This window comes from Felis catus, chromosome A2 (genome assembly GCF_018350175.1).
Source record: "Felis catus isolate Fca126 chromosome A2, F.catus_Fca126_mat1.0, whole genome shotgun sequence".
In the NCBI taxonomy this organism is placed as follows: Eukaryota; Metazoa; Chordata; class Mammalia; order Carnivora; family Felidae; genus Felis; species Felis catus.
The window spans coordinates 117442952-117459182 of record NC_058369.1 but is presented as its reverse complement, the minus strand read 5'-3'; the positions used below and the strand labels follow the sequence as shown (position 1 = coordinate 117459182).

The 16231-nt window shown below is 41.8% G+C and overlaps 1 long non-coding RNA gene across 1 annotated transcript in view; it reads right to left on the bottom strand.

Annotated features, from left to right (window-relative positions):
* Positions 1 to 6961: 6961 nt before the first annotated feature.
* The window catches only part of LOC123383909, a 101323-nt gene continuing 92053 nt past the window's right edge, over positions 6962 to 16231 (bottom strand). The window contains exon 3 of the long non-coding RNA XR_006594287.1: positions 6962 to 8687. This is a non-coding gene — a long non-coding RNA (uncharacterized LOC123383909). The remainder of the gene's footprint in view (positions 8688 to 16231) is intronic.

Sequence of the window (16231 nt, the reverse complement as noted above, 5' to 3'; positions counted from 1 at the left end):
TCACTGGACATCCCTTTATTCAATATTGTAGTGGTTCTTCACTCTTAGTCTTCAGAGTTAGATGTGCAAGAAATACCATATTATCTATGATGTTACCTAATTTCAATTCCCAGCCTCCATCCTGCCAGAATATATTGGAAATGTAACATGAATTATTCTTGGAGCGTCCTTTCCAAGTCAGGGCTATTTCCAGGTTGTATGGTCATAAGTAGGGTCAAGGCTTAGAGGAAGGGGGAAAACGGGAGATGGTTATTTAAAACAAGGCCCATCTGGTTGCCCCTAAGAAGACTATGGGCTCCTTTCACTTGCTCCTTCAAGGCCATGCTTGTGAGACCTATGGTCCTCTTTCCTAAGCCATTTCTTCCGGAGACTTGCTCCCTCCCCCAAACATTGCCAGAAAGAAGAGCCCTCTTCCTCACTGCCCCATATCCAATGACATCTTTCCTTTCTGTGGCCCTAGGGAATATCTTTCTGACTCAGGAGAAGCCCAAACCTACCTACTATATTTACAAGGCATTCCACTTTTTCTAAAAACCCCAATTCCCTTAACTCTTCCACAAACACCAAAATCTTCTGTTCTAGAAGCAGGGAGGGCTTAATTTTCAAACCCTCTTCAAAGAAAACCTTCACAGCTCACCTTTCTCAGGAATCAAAGAAAGGAAGAAAAGCAAAAACAGTTCAGTTCCCATATTAAAACAGTCTGAAGATTAATTTTTTTGCCAAATCACTTAGAGAGCTCTCATTTGCTGCATATTCTGGCTACAAGAAAAAAGTAATGTAGTTTTCAATAGTCATGACCAATTGGGTTTTATATACAAGACAATTTCAAGAATGGTTGTCCAAAATGACTCTTAAGTTGAAAGGTTACCTCTTTGAGGCTGAGTTTGAATATAAACACATTGAAACATTTTCTTTTAAATGTATCCAAATTTTAGGCTGGTATTTCTCTCCAACCTAGCCTGTGTATTGTAATGATTTCTGTTAGCAAGTATTTTGAACTTAAAACCCTAGTTCTGACACACTGGCAATGTAATCAGCTACAGGCAGTCCCCAATCTTGGAATCTGTTGCTTGCCAAAAGATTGTTTTCACATCTGTTTTTATTAGAATATATGTTTCAAGTGTCACCAAACAATAGCATAGATTGTTGGGGGCGGGGGGGGGGGGTGGTGAGGGGAAGATTTTGAGTTCTTTATGGCAGGGATAGTTTCTTTCTCCCTGTTCATAGAATTTATTATTTAATGTTTATACTATAAGACTAGTACATGCTCAACGTGGAAAAACACAGGAAACAAAAGGAAACAACATTTTAATTGTCTATAATTTCACCACTGCTAAAATTAGGTGTATGTCCTAATATTTTTTTCTATGATTAGGAATATGTATTCTTTTTTAAAAAAAAAACAGTTTGAGGTTTAAAATCTGAGTGACAGTATTCATATCAACTGTAAATGGCAGATGGCATCTTTTTTATAAAAAAATTAATGTTTATTTATTTTGAGAGAGAGAGACAGTGCACACGAGCAAGTGGGGGAGGGGCAGAGAGAGAGGGAGACACAGGATCCGAAGCAGGCTCCAGGCTCTGAGCTGTCAGCACAGAGCCCAAAGCGAGGCTCAAACTCATGAACCCGCAACATCATGACCCGAGCCAAAGTCAGATGCTCAACCGACCGAGCTACCCAGGTGCCCCTGGGAGACAGCATCTTAACACTGACCTCCAAGTTGCTTGTTAAGGGATGTTTATTAACCCCAAAGAATCCTCCATTGATATACTTTCAAGTAATATAATATCACAAACTAGACTCATCGTCCTCAGCCCTTATCTGTCTACACACTAACTCATTCAACTAGCGTGGAAATTTCAGGCTTCTTTCCGTCGGCCCCCCATTCTTGCCCACCCACCCAGTCCCAATCCAGTCAGGTTTCAGGCCTGTTGGCCTCACTTCCATGCTCCCTCATGCAACAGCCCTTTCTTTCTATGCTTTCTGTCACTGCCTTAAGGTACTGTCATTCAACACCACCAAGATCTGCAGTGTTCTTCCAGGCCTTCTGGTCTCCTTCCTTTGCTACTTCTGTTTGCCCTCCACACCGACAATAGTGATCTTCCTGAAACATGGCCCAGACCATGTCTCTATTGCCAGCAGAATGAAGTCCAAATGCTCAGGCATCTGTGCACCTATCAGCCTTGTCTTCTACCACCCTCAACTTCGTACACACTGTGCTACAACCAAACGTATCTATTCTCCGTTCCCTGTGCACCCCTCAAGCTTTCCTTGGCCCTGGCCTTTGGTCTTTTTGTCTTCTCAGTCTGAATACTGTTTCCCTCTCGGCCACTCCCATGTGTATTTGTAGCTAACAAATACTTACATAATGCCTGCGATATGCCACGTTTGTGCTGTTCTCATCAGTGTCTCCGTATTAACTCATCTAACCCTCATACTAACTGTAAGAGGTAATTACTATTATTATCCCCATTTTAAAGATGGGAAAGCTGAATTGTAGACTAAATCTTTCTGCTGTCTGCTCAAATACTACCCACATTTTAAGCCTCAGATTAAACGCTGTTATCCACAAAGCATTCCCTATTGTCCTGAAATGGAATAACAAGAATAATGGGGTGAAAGAGGGTACGAAGGAGCAGGAGGAGAAAAAAAATGGTAATCATTGCCAAACTTTCTGCTTAGTATTTAAATTGGATGGACTATCTTAATCCTTCCCACAAAGCTATGAGTTAAGTACTATTATCCTAATGTCTCAGATGAGGAAACCAAGGCTCAGAGAGGTTAAATGTCTTCTGCAAAGTCAAATAGTTTCTAAATGGCAGAGCAGAGCAATGTCCCTGCACTTGGAATTCTATCACTCCCCCTACACGACATTTTGTATATAGCGTATGTATCCTATATATGCCCTGTGTGTGTGTGTGTGTGTGTGTGTGTGTGCACGCGTGCGTGTGTGTGTGTGTGTGTGTATACGTATCTCCCTGTGGTAGATGGCATTTTTATTCCCAGTTATTTGCTGCTCTCCCTGCAAGAGGATCAGACATCCCAGCCTGGGGCCATATGACTTGCAGGGAGGGCTTCTCTGTGGGAGAACATTCACATTTCCCATCAGACTTTGCCACATGACTTGCTTTGGTCAATAAGGCAGAAACATAACCTTTAATTGCCATTGCATGCCTTTTTCTTTCCCTGCTTTTGTTCTCCTTTTCCCTCTGACATGTAAATGTCATGCTCTGGAGAGAGGCTGCTCCTTTAGCCTGAGTCCCGGAATGAAGTAAATACACCAGCCAATCTTCAGGTGATGTGAGCATGAATAATAAAACTTCTTTGTAAGCCATTGATCTGGGGATTGTTTGTTACAATAGCATAACATACAGAAAACTGACTGAAACTCCTCTTTCAGACAATAAGCATTTTGAGGGCAAGATGTTTGATTCATTTTTGTACCCTCCTGTTCCACTCCCCATCCATACCCCAGGTAAACCTTCATCTGGAAGACCCTCAGCAAATATTGGCTTAATATATAAATACAAATAAATGTAATAAATAAATAAGTGAAATAAAACAATATAGGGACAAGAATATAAAACCAAATGCTTCCTTCCCTCCCTTCCTTCCTGCCTTCTTTCCTCCCTCCCAATTTCTTCTCTCTTCTCTCTCTCTTTCTTTCCCAATAATAGGCAACATGCAACTGTGCCACACTTAGTATTTAACAGATGGAGCTGGTCTCCAATCTCGGTTGTAGATCCAGGCAGAAAGCACTTCAATTTTGACTCTAGATTTACATGACTATCAATGGCTCAGGAGAGAATATTCTTGCCCACACATGGACCGTGTGGCCAAACATTTGGTAGTAGTACTGGGATTCATAGATTGATATCTGGAATTTCTGGGAGGCTGTGTCTTCTTTGTGGGAATTTCTGGCTAAATCAGTACTTTCTGAAACTTTGCCACTCTCAGTTCTTCCATGATTCAGACAAATCTGAGGTGGTTCTCCAGGAGGAGCTATAGAGATTTAAATCCAATCCCAAAGCCACATAAATGCGTCAATCACTTCTGAAATTGTAACTTGTTGAACAAAAGCAAATAAACAGCAACAACAAAATAGCTCTCTAGTTTTTTTGACATTCTTAGCTGAGGGGGTAGGGAAGTGAATTCAGGTGTCAGTTGTTAATTGATTTATCCACACATTCACTGGTCTTGGCTGATAGATGTGAGGAAGAAAAGATATTTTTAATTTTCCTTCACTTCCCAGTTCAAACGTTGTGCGACACCAGCAAGAAAAGTAATTTTACGACGTTGGAGGTAAATAAATAAATTGTCTCAGAGCTCTTTAATTCTCATAACTCCCACGATCCAAAGTATCAAATAAAACTTTTCAACAAATTTCTACCACCTTACTACATAAAGGTTTAAAAACAATTTTTTGTATGTGTGATACTCTCTTGGCTTCTACTTCTGACAAATATCCCATAAATTAGCCATGATGAAGGGCCAAATGGAAGAAGATTAACAATCTTTATCACATTCTCTATCTTAACATAGAATTATCCTGGCTTGCAAAGTTCACCGCAGAGATTCTACTACTGAGTGAAGAAGTAAAAGATGGTACCCAAACTGCTCCTTGGACTTCACTAAGTCTATTGAAACCTGTTCTTCCCCTTTGTACTAGAAAATACCCCATATGTTGCAAGTGAATTTACTTTTTTCCACATTCAGACCAAACTTCTCAGATGTTCTATAGGCCTTACAAGTACAGTTGAGATTTTTCCTAAAGTTCTCAGGCACTTGAGCAGCGTTTGACTCACAGATCACAGAATGATGCCTCTATTCACTCAGTAAATGGTGGCTTCTCCCCTTTGTTCTGAGAAATTTTGTAGCAGCTATTTATCGTTGCTATTATTATTATTATTATTATTAGCCACCAAACAGAGAGCTCTTGATCATTAAGTGCTGATATTTTTTTTTAACATTATGGGTTTCTTTTTAATGTTGTCTGTTTAATTTGCTTTTCCCATTTTTCATGGTCCCTCTCTCTATTCAAGCTGAATCAGGTTTGGATTTACAGTCAGCAAGTGGTGACATCTTATGTCACAACCATAGCGGACCCTCCTCACCAACACTCAGCCAGTGTCCCTGGAATGAACCTTATCACGCACAGTGTTGTTCATTTCAGTGTGTTTGGTAAAAATCTCCACAGGTCTGCTCCGGGAGTTTTCTCCTCATGTATTCTGAGCTCAGCCACAACGAAGCTGACGGAAACGCTGAAAGAAGACCTCTTTCCACTGTCCTTCCGCTAAGAAATGCCGGGCCCCACCAGTTAGGGACGCCTTCATCCTCTCTACAGAGACACATGGAGGCAGAGCTACGACGGCAGGCTGGCATCACATCTGTCCACTAAGACTTTGATTATAGAAAGAGGGCTTGGCTCTATCAAGATATTAACTTGGCACTTTTCATCTTCATTCAAATGCCTCTGGGGGCAGGGGGAGAAACACTGAGACAACCCCGAATAATAAAATGGTAATAAAAATGAGAATCATTATCATCGGAGTCTCTGGATTTGATTCTCCGCAAAGAGAAGGCATAGGAAGGGCCTTTGAGGAAGAGCCAACATTCCAAGCTCTACCTTTGTCCTCCTCCCACCACCCCCCTTGTTGATTCTTTGATGTTCACGGGGAAAATCCTTTGTAGGGGCCAGATCCTCTCCCATCGCATTTCTCCCCCCCACCCCCACCTTTATAATAAGTGCAAGCCCTTCCATTTGTGTGGTGCTCTGCGCTTACAAACTGCTTCCACGTCCTTGGCCCCACCTCTGCAGTGTGCTGGAGAGAAAGACGACTCTGTGTACTTAGCACGCATATTCAGCTTGAGCCATCTTGCCTAAGGTTAAGCAAGTGCACATTCCCAACAAACCTTGTGCAACTTGGAATTTCCTTGGCAGCCACTGGGGGCAGTGACATATCTCTCATCCAGGTTTCTCTGACCTGAATGCTTGATTGACAAATGGTAGGAGCCGGGAAAAACCTAAAGGCCAAAGGAACAAGCCACATGTGCCTCTCCACCATGGCTTCTGTGTTTTGCACACCTGTTGGCTCATGTTTCCAAAGGCAGTTGACATCTGCTGACCTACAGGCTACCTGAGCCTGGAAAAAGGGGCTGAAGTCTCTCCATTTCTAGGTATAGGTTTCAACATCTGTAACCCATAAGCAACAAGGAGTAGCAGGATCTGGGCATGATGGTTCTAGAAGTCCTTCCTGCTTTCCTGTGATCTGGTCTCTTGTGCAGTTCTTTCTGTAAATTCTTTTTTATGGAAAACTGAATCTCATACATGGAAGAAAAAAAAGAGTACAAAGTTGCATACAAAGAAAAAAAGTACACCTCCCTTCCACCCCAAGCTCCTCATGTCTCTTGCCATAAGTTACAACTGTTACTGGCTCCTTGTGTATCCTTCCAGGACTATTCTATACACATACAAAAAAACAAAACAAAACAAAACAAAACTATACACACACACACACACACGCACACACACACACACACACACACATTTTGTATATATATGTGTATCTATAAACTAGAAGTTGTTAAAGCCCATGGATGGTTTCTGAATGATGCTGAATTATCTCACACGTTCTCTTGTCTGGTTTTATATTGATACAGCTCAAGCTGTAAATTCTTCATTAGCTCTAAGACACTCACATATTAAAGCTTTTCAAATCATAAATTCAATATAGATTATGCACTTTTTTGTGTGTGTTAAGCCTAATAGCCAAAGTGAATAATCTTGCTTTATCAGTGTAATTCCTTCCTTCCAAGAAAGATCTTATATGGAATCAACCAACTTTTAAAACGTTACAGGGACACCTGGGTGGCTGAGTCAGTTGAGTGTCCAACTCTTGGTTTTGGCTTAGGTTATGATCTTACGGCTTCGTGGGTTTGAGCCCTGTGATGGGCTCTGTGCTGGCAGAGTCTGCTTGGGATTCTCTCTCTCTCTCTTCTCTCCCTCTGCCCCTCCCCAACTCACACTGTCTCTGTGTCTCTCCAAATAAATAAATAACTTAAAAAAAAACTTTACACATAATTTAATTTCTGAGAACTTAGTGGCTTCTTGTAACTTTGTTGTTGAATCTTTACTTAGAAAATGACTCTCTTGGGGCACCTGGGTGGCTCAGTCAGTTAGTTAAGCACCCAACTTCAGCTTAGGTCATAACGTCACAGTTCACCAATTCGAGCCCGGCATCTGGCTCTGTGCTGACAGCTCAGAGCCTGGAGTCTTCTTCAGATTCTGTGTCTCCCTCTCTCTTTCCTCCTCCCCCACACACACTCTGTTTCTCTCTCTCTCTCTCTCTGTCTCTTTCTCTCAAAAATACATAAAAACATTAAAAAATTGTTTAGAAAGAAAATGACTCTCTTTTTGCACATTGGGTAGGACTGTTATTAAGAAGCCCCCTTGTAGCCTCATGTGGGTATTCTAGTTTCTTTCTATCTTGCCAGGTTCTCAAGGAACTCCTAAAGTCATAGGCTTTGTGGGTTGGCTTCTGTCCCCTGAAAAATACCCTCAGGCCAGGCAAACACTGGAAAATACTAAGTCCTGACACTAACGGATAGTGTTCACTTAGAACCTCCCTGTGAGAGGCATTATCCAAAAATTTCACATTCATACGTATGTGCTCTCAGACCCCACGTAGTATATCTAGTAGTTATATTTTGCAGATGAAGACGACAGATCTTAGAGAAGTTAACTAACTGGCCCAAGATCAAAGTATTGCTCTACTAAGTGGCAAACAGAACATGTTTTGGTTCCACAGCTTGTACTCTTAACCCCTTGGATGACTAGCTCATACTAACTTTCAAGTGAATCTTGATTCCCATTCACTGCATTCAGTAACCTCACCAACAATCTCATGTACTAATGTACACCATTCACCCTGCAAACAAAGCTTTCCTTTATCTTCCAGCAAGGCTGATCGGACCTGGCTCCAGGACTCCAAGTTCTCCAGGCAATCCCCCGACACCTGTTCTTAGACCTTGACAGCTGTCTCTGGGTATCAATTTGTACATTTGGCATCTTTGTGCTGTTTTTATTATTGGTTATTATAACTTGTAATTTGTATGAGGCTGAAGGACCTTTCACCCTTGTGGACTGACTGGCCTGGATGCCAAACCCGTCTTGGTGAACAGGTGCCAACAGAAAGGTGTGTCCCACGATATGAAGGTTAGCCCAGTGTCAGGGTGAGAGGTGAGCTCCACTCCGGACCTCTCTTACTGCCATGGAGGGAACGCGCACTTTGGAAATCAAGATGAGATACTTCATCCTGGCTTAGGAAGTGACATATACAGAGAGAAAGGGAAATACCTTAATTCTGGAATGTGAACAGCACACGGGCAGTGGATTGTGAACCAATGCTGTGTCTGTCTCATTAGAATTCCCAGCATGGGCCGTGCTACCAGGCATCCTGAATTACATTCTTACCTGGGGACTCCTGCTCCTGCATCCCAGAGGATCTTTACCTTTTGAGGAAATACAGTTCGCATGGTCTCCAGGCATGTTCCAGAATTGCCGTGGCTGCTGAGGTGTGACAATGAGGATGCCTATTTCCGTGGAACCCGGCCATTTTTGAAGACCACCGGGCAATGACTTTTACCTTCTGATCACTTTCGCTGTTTAATATTCACCATGCTGCCCCTGCAACGAAAGCACAACAGACATGCCTCTTTAAGAACAGGTGAGGCCAGCAAGAACTGCTATATCATAAAGCCTTCTAAGGATCAGACATACCCACTGACAAATGAGAGGGCAGTGTGGGTTGAAACTGATTTCTGGGTGAATGACTTTTTCAAAACAAGGGCCTCAATCAAATGAAAATCAGGTTTCAGAGATTGCACGCAGCACAGGAAAGCAGACAGAGGACGCAAACAGGCCAGCCAGTTCTCCTGTTCCCTCCCCATGCATATCACCAACCCCTTCCTTTCAGTCTTCCCTGGGTGGCCCAGGAGGGTGAGCATTCCCTTCTGAGCCTGAACCACAGATGAGTTAGAATCTCTGTGGAAGTGGCACTGTGAATTTGGCACCACTTTGGAGAAACACCCCAGACGAGAGGACCAAGTACATCTGACACACAGAGGAAGATCAGGGATGATGAATCGAGGGTGCGCATTTCTCCTAGCCAGTGGCTTGTTCTCAGCCTCAGCCTCCGCTCCAAAGCTGCATTCGTTTCTGAGATGCTTTTCAGTTTAGTAATCACCATTCTTTCAGTCTGAGAGATAAGCATGTGAGCATCGGCGAAGGTGTAGGTAAAGGTGCAAATGTAGGAGAAAGTGGAGGTGTAATGGATGAGCATTACGTGGAGAGTGGCTCTGTCATACGCAATACCCTCTTTGGAACCAAAGAATCTTTCTCGTCCTTGCTTATCTTCCTCTTGCAACCATTTCCTCTTGAATTGTTTCCTGTTGAAACTATTACAAGTCTAAGTCGGAATGTTCCCGTTTTCTCTGGTTACAGCTTCCTTCCAGCTCCTCAACTTTTGGGTTGCTAATATTTCCAGAAAAAAAGCCGGTTGCATTAATGGAATGTAGCATAAATGAAAACAATAATAGCTGTTCGGTGTGTTTTCCTATCTGCCAAGAAACAAAAGTGCCTGTGGTTTTCAGGGATGCTGCATATTGGACGTAAGAAACAAGTGTCTGGTCTTTCTCCAAAAGAGGCTGCTTTGAACACACTTGCCCCGTCATTAAACCAGAGACGTCTGTTTTCTTCCAGTGAGGGCTTTTGCTCTTTCAGTTGCATTTTCTGCCACAGTCATGATATCTTGTTTATGCACAGTGGTCTTTTGTTAGGAAAAAGGAAAGTGGGTTAATAGAGGGTTCTCAAATTCCTTTCTTATGTGCTTTATGTCCTTGGGGGATAAATTTCATGGTTTCTACCATAAAAGTAGCACGGACATTAGGTTTCCTGGCTCAGATAAATATCTTTTAATCACTTTCAAGTTGGAGTAAAACTTTGGAACACTTTGATTCCTACAAAGAGAACTTGGGGCCATGTTGCAGATACATGTATAACTCATCTTGAGAGCATTAGAAGGATCCCTGATTCTTATATTGCTTTCAGGATCCCCTAATCAAAATAGCCCCTACTCATTGCAGCTAATATCTGTGTCGCTCAGGTACTCTGTGTGCGTGCTGCAAGGCAGCTATTCAACTTCAGCTTTTGCCTTCAGAGCCGAACCTTGTCTTTATGAGACACGTCGTCGCTTAGCAGGTTGAAGACAGATTCCAAGTATGAGTGGGCTGGATCCCCGCCGAGCAGTAGGGAAGACCCCAAGTTGACAAAGTCTTCAAGTCTGTCTGCAGTGTTCCCTTCATCTTTCCTTTTTTGGGGAGAAGGGAGGCTAGGCTTAGGAATGTGCCCCAGGAGGACTCAACAGGGATGGCCAAAAAAATGCACACCCTGTCAGATCTGCAGATGCTGTGGATTATGTCCTTTAAGAGAAGGACTAGGAGTGATTATGATGGAGGGTGAGATGTCTGGCTCCCACTTGGTCCTTTGGCTCTGAAGTGAGTGACATAAAATGTCATAACAACTTTGGATTCATCTTGCTTTGGGGACCAGAATGCCAATGCACTGGAGGGTGGTGGTTGCTGTTTTTTTCCAGGGCAATTGCTTTGCAGATTCCACTCATTTTTCATCTTATGTTTCAAAATTCAGCTCTTATTAATTGCAGCAGTATCACGAAAAAGACTAGCTATTCCTATCCATTGGCCTTTCCAACTCAACAATGAAGAAAATGAAGAGAAACCTAGGACACCTAGGAAAAAAGTTCCCCAATCTCTGCTCTTAGAGGCAGAGCATGGAGAGGTGGATGTGTCTTTTCTCTTGCTGGATCCTTTTAAAGAAATAGCTATTTTCCAGCACATGATTGAGAAGCAAAGTGTCAAATTGTCACCGCTCATCTGCTTGCTTCTCCTGATTTCTTGCTGAACCCCAAAACGACATCCACACAGAAACCTTCTCCCCAGGGGCCTTCCCAATATTGGTGTTGATATTTAGTTCTATTTGTTTTTCTCCCACAAGAAATGATTGGTTTTAGTTTTGCCTTTATTGGTTTATTTTCAAACTTCTCCTTAAAGCAGTGCTTATTATATTAGCTTGATGAAGCTACCATCATTCTTTTCCTTTTCTAAGCAATAACCTTGCTCTTTCCCTGAGAGAAACTTTTCCCTCCATTCCTTGCTTTTCCCTCCATCTTGAACCTCCGAGTTCATCCACTGTCACCCATGATGATTTTCTCCTAAGAGCATTAAACTTTTCACCAAGGATGCAATTAGGGCTCCCTGTCACTTCAGAGGCTTGAGCAATCACCTTTATCAGAAACATTGAATCAATCCTCTCTGAAGATCTCACCTTTTCAAAACATGAGTTATATCTGACATTGATTTCTACAAAATTCCCATGGACTCATGAGCTGGACCTAGACATCGATTTCAGAAGATGGACCTACACTTTCTCAGTAACAGGGTTTTGCTTTCTTCTTGTGATGTAATGTGGCCCTCGTATTCCTAATGCAAACTTTAGAACTTTGCACTGCTGAGCTGATGCTATCAAAACAAAATAATTTTCACACCCAAGGCCGCGTTTGTGTGATTTTGACAGCCTTGTGCAGCATATTGCAAAGCAACAATTTTTCTTAATATCAGCCACTGGAACAAAGTTATGAGTGAGCGATGTTGCTATTATATAGAGCCACTGATGGCCAAGCCAAATGCTGTGTGATTTCTCTTCTGGAAATTGTTTGCTATCTCTGCCTCATATGCATCCAAGCACTAAAAAAAATCATTTTGACCTCAGCCTCAGGCTGCCTTGTCACCAGTTATATGTTCTAAGACTTCCAGGGGAAATCAAACCATCCCAAACATGGGTCGCATCTATTTTGAATCACCAGGCATACAAACGATCCAGGTACTTATCTGACTCTTTTTATTCCTCCTCTTAATTAAAACTCTTGGAAAGTAATTTATTGGCATTTTTAATGTACTGCCCTGTTTGCCCAAAGATGCAATTTATAAAATTACTATCTAGCAGCAGTAACCACAGCAATAACCAGGTGGCTCTCGGGAATGCTTGTTTATTTTAAGTGAGACATCTTGGCCTTTTTTATTTTTAACTTCACAAGGGGAAATTTAGCATTCGTACTTTTTGTTTGGGGCTCTAATCACTGGAGCAAACTCGAGAAAAGAAAACAGAGCCCACAGGAATGAGGAATAATTTACAACTAAACCCATGAAGATGAAAGGGAGAGAGCAAAGAGGGAATTAGTGACTTAACAAGAGTGCAGCCTGACCTGCTCCCCTGTTTCGTTGACTTCCTGACAAAACTGAATGTCGCTTTAACCCACTGCACGCTGCCCTAGAACTGGCACCTGGCCTCAATCTGGCCACCAGTGTGGGTCTTAACATTTTCTTTTTTATCTCTGAGAAGTAGAGGAAGAGAAGTTTTGGGAATCCAAATTTATTTTTCCTGCCTGGCTTTTTTCAAACTTGCTCCCCGCATCCTGTACGTACATAGTGATTTAAAACACAATTTTTCAAATGTTTATTTATTTTTGAGAGAGAGACAGGCAGAGCATGAGTTGGGGAAGGGAAGACAGAGAGGGAGACACAGAATCCAAAGGAGGCTCCAGACTCAGAGCTGTCAGCACAGAGCCCAATGCCAGGCTTGGACTCACAGACCGCGAGATCATGACCTGAGCTGAAGTCGGACACTTAACCAACTGAGCCACACAGGCGCCCCTAAAAATTTTTTTTTAACCAAGTCCTTCTAGATGAAATTCAAAGGCACTTCCTCACATTTTTCTTCATTGATTTGCACATTCATTTATTTCATTTATTCTTTCAATAGGCCATTAATCAGATCCAAACTAGACACTACGCTAGGGTTTGGGGGAAAATGGAGGCACAGGAAAGTGAATTAGCAACATTCTTGCCTTCTAAGACATTAGAATTTAGAAGTGGAAATGGTTATTGTTCACAATAACCATAAATGAAATGTAAAGTATGTTGGGTTCAGTGAAAGTTTATGAACAAAATTTTATGGAAATTCTGAGAAGCTAAAAATCTACCCTTGGTAAGAAGCTTAAAAAAGACTTTAAGAGGACTTAACCTTGGAATTTGCTTGGCAAGATGAAATCATTTCCAAGAAGCAGAGGGTGAGCTAATGGAAAGCAAGGAGTAGAAAAGTAGGAAGAAGAGGGCACAGTCATCAAGGGGAGGGGAACTTCCAGTTTCACAGAAAGCTTCGGAGGGTTGGAGAAGCAGGCTGGGGATGGTCATGCAATGAATGCCACTCTGAAGTGTCTGAAGAGGGGACCCTGTAATGGAGAATCTCTCTTACCAATGCCTTACGAATTCCATTCAGGATCACAGACTTCTAGAGTTGAAAGGGATGTTAGAAATCTAGGCCAGTTCACACACCTTACAGACAAGGAACCTGAGGTCCAGACAGGTTAAGCTAACCTGTCTGGGATCACATAGCCACTTAGAAGCAGAGCCTAGACCAGAACTCTTTGGAGTCCGCTTTTTTGTATTGTTCGGAAGCCACAGAGGTCAGTAAGAAGGAGGTAATAGTCTGGGAAGGCAAGAGTAGAAGACAAATAAAACCGTACAGTGTGTTTACTGCAGAGTTGGGCTTGTTTTCTCAGGAGAGTAGAACTACCAGCTGGATATGCACTGGTAGGAAGGAATTAGAGTTAAGGGTGGGCCCAAGGGGCTCCAGACTAGAAGAGAGGACTCACAGGACAAGGAACCCAACCACCTTACCCTACAGTGGTCAGTCACCCTACACATATAGCTCTTGGCAGCCTTCCTTTCGACTTATTCTTAATTAAGAATGCACAACCAAAGGATACAAGCTTTTGAGGAAAGTCCATAATACATCAGAGAATATGTAAGATAAACCAAGAAGAAAACAGGATACCAGAGGATTTAGAGAAAAGAGACACCCACTACCTCTTAGGCCTAGACGATGTGAGCAGACACTTAGCTTCTAGTAACTTACCACTGCAGTCACCATAGCATAGGAACACACATTCAAATGTAGCATCCATTTTGGCACAGCAGATAGAATTTTGTTATGCAAAGATTAGGTGGTGAAGGGAAAAGAAATTCCAGTTAAATCGGATCTAAACTTCAAGGTTTGATTGGGACCCTGTCTTCAAAATAAAACTAAATACTGTGAAATATAAGTTTATTGTATGCATCAAGTTTTACCTTACAATTGTAACTACTAGTTTTGAGAACAGATGATGAATTAGTCAATTGTAACTTTTTTTTTTAAGAGAGAGAGAGAGAGAGAGAGAGAGAGAGAGAGAGAGAGAGAGAGAGGTATACTTTTTCCATATGGCTCCTTGAGTTATATTCTGCTTTCCCAGTGTGATCATTAACAGGTCATTTTTGCAGAAACATTTGGGACTGTCTGTTCTCTCAGAGGTCTCTCTTAATCCTTGGATATCAAAACAATTCTCTATTGGAGCTACTATCCCATTCTCTTCAACAATTGTTAACTTAAAAGAAATACTTTACAGACCTTTTTTTGCCAAAGGCCTCCCAAAGATGCAGTTCTGTGTCACCACTTGGTAAAATCCTCTGTCTTTGCTTGAGTTGCAGTTTTGTCATTTATTTGCATTGTAGTCGCATCATTTGGACTTAGATTATTCAGGGGGCAACCTGATGTCACTTAGTGTGTTTATTTCAAGTGCATAGAGGTTCTTTCTCCCCATCCTTACCATTTCGGATTATGGAACAGCATAGGTCAATTATTCTTTGAAACTAAAATGCTAGCCAAAAGCCTAATCATGCTCACAAAAAAATACTCACACGCAGGTTAAAACTTTTATGTCTTTCATGTGATTAAATTTGGGAGGAAATATGTTGCCACTACCACATTACTGATTATGGAATTGTGACTCCCGTAATTTCTGAAGCCACACTAGCAAAGTTAATTATACAATCTATAATGTGATGCTGTAATTTATATGGTGACTCCTTTGGTAAGGACCATAATCAGCTCACCTGGAGGATGTGGGTCCATTGAGAGCTGAGAAGTGGCTGGTGGGGTTCATGGGTCCACAAATTGTACCCCTTTGCTGCTACAATAAATCCAGAGTTATATATTCTGTAAAGGGTATGACTTTGGGTTAATGACTACAGAGGCATGTGGTTGGATATCAGTGATGGTGGAAGATTCTGTGTCCAACTGTGATGGTTAACTTTATGTGTTAACTTTATGGCCACAAGACGCCCTTATGTTTGGTCAAACATTATTCTGGGTGTGCTTGTGAGGGTGTTTCTGGATGCGATTTGAATTGGTAGCCTGGGTAGAACAAATTGCTCTCCCTAATGTGGATGGGCCTCATCCAATCAGTAGAAGGCCTGAATAGAACAACAAGTTTGAGTAAGAGGGAACTCCTCCTGCCTGACTGCCTATAGCTGAGACATCATTTTTTTTCCTGCTTTCAGACTCAAACTGAAACATCAGTTCTTCCTGGGTCTCAAGCCTACCAGCCTTCAGATGGGAACTTACATCATTAGATCTTCTGGTTCTTAGGCCTTCAAACTCAGACCACAACTACACTAGCAGCTTTCCAGCCTACCAACTGAAATTCCTGGGACTTGTCATCCTCCATATATACATAAGGGAGTGGCACCTGTATCAGATATTCCTGGTTCAAATCTTATCTTTGCCACATATTAGTCATGACATTTTTAACTTCCATGTGCCTCAGTTTCCTCACTTGTAAAATGGAGATAATAATAAAACCCACCCCATATGGTTTTTCTAAGGATTTAATAAACGAAAACATTTAAAAGAGTGCATGGCATATAGTAAGTGTTCAATAAATGCCACCTTTGATCTCAGGGATACACAAAGATGATGAATCTTGTATTTATGATTTTGGATTTGGTGTCTCCTGGGTGAGGTTTTGAGATGTGGCTCATGTAGTCTTCACATCTTGTCCCTGCCCTTTTTGACCTTTCCCTTGTTTTCCTGTCTCTTAATTACCCTATATCATAATCATTCCTGTAAATATTTATATCTCCAGGCTGACGTTGTCATCCTGATCAACAGAATCCATCTCTGAGATCTCTGCACTCAGAATCTCAGGGAATATTAGAACTAGAAAGTAAAGAGCATCTACTGCAAACAAATTTAAATTTCCTCTCCTTTATGAAGATAAT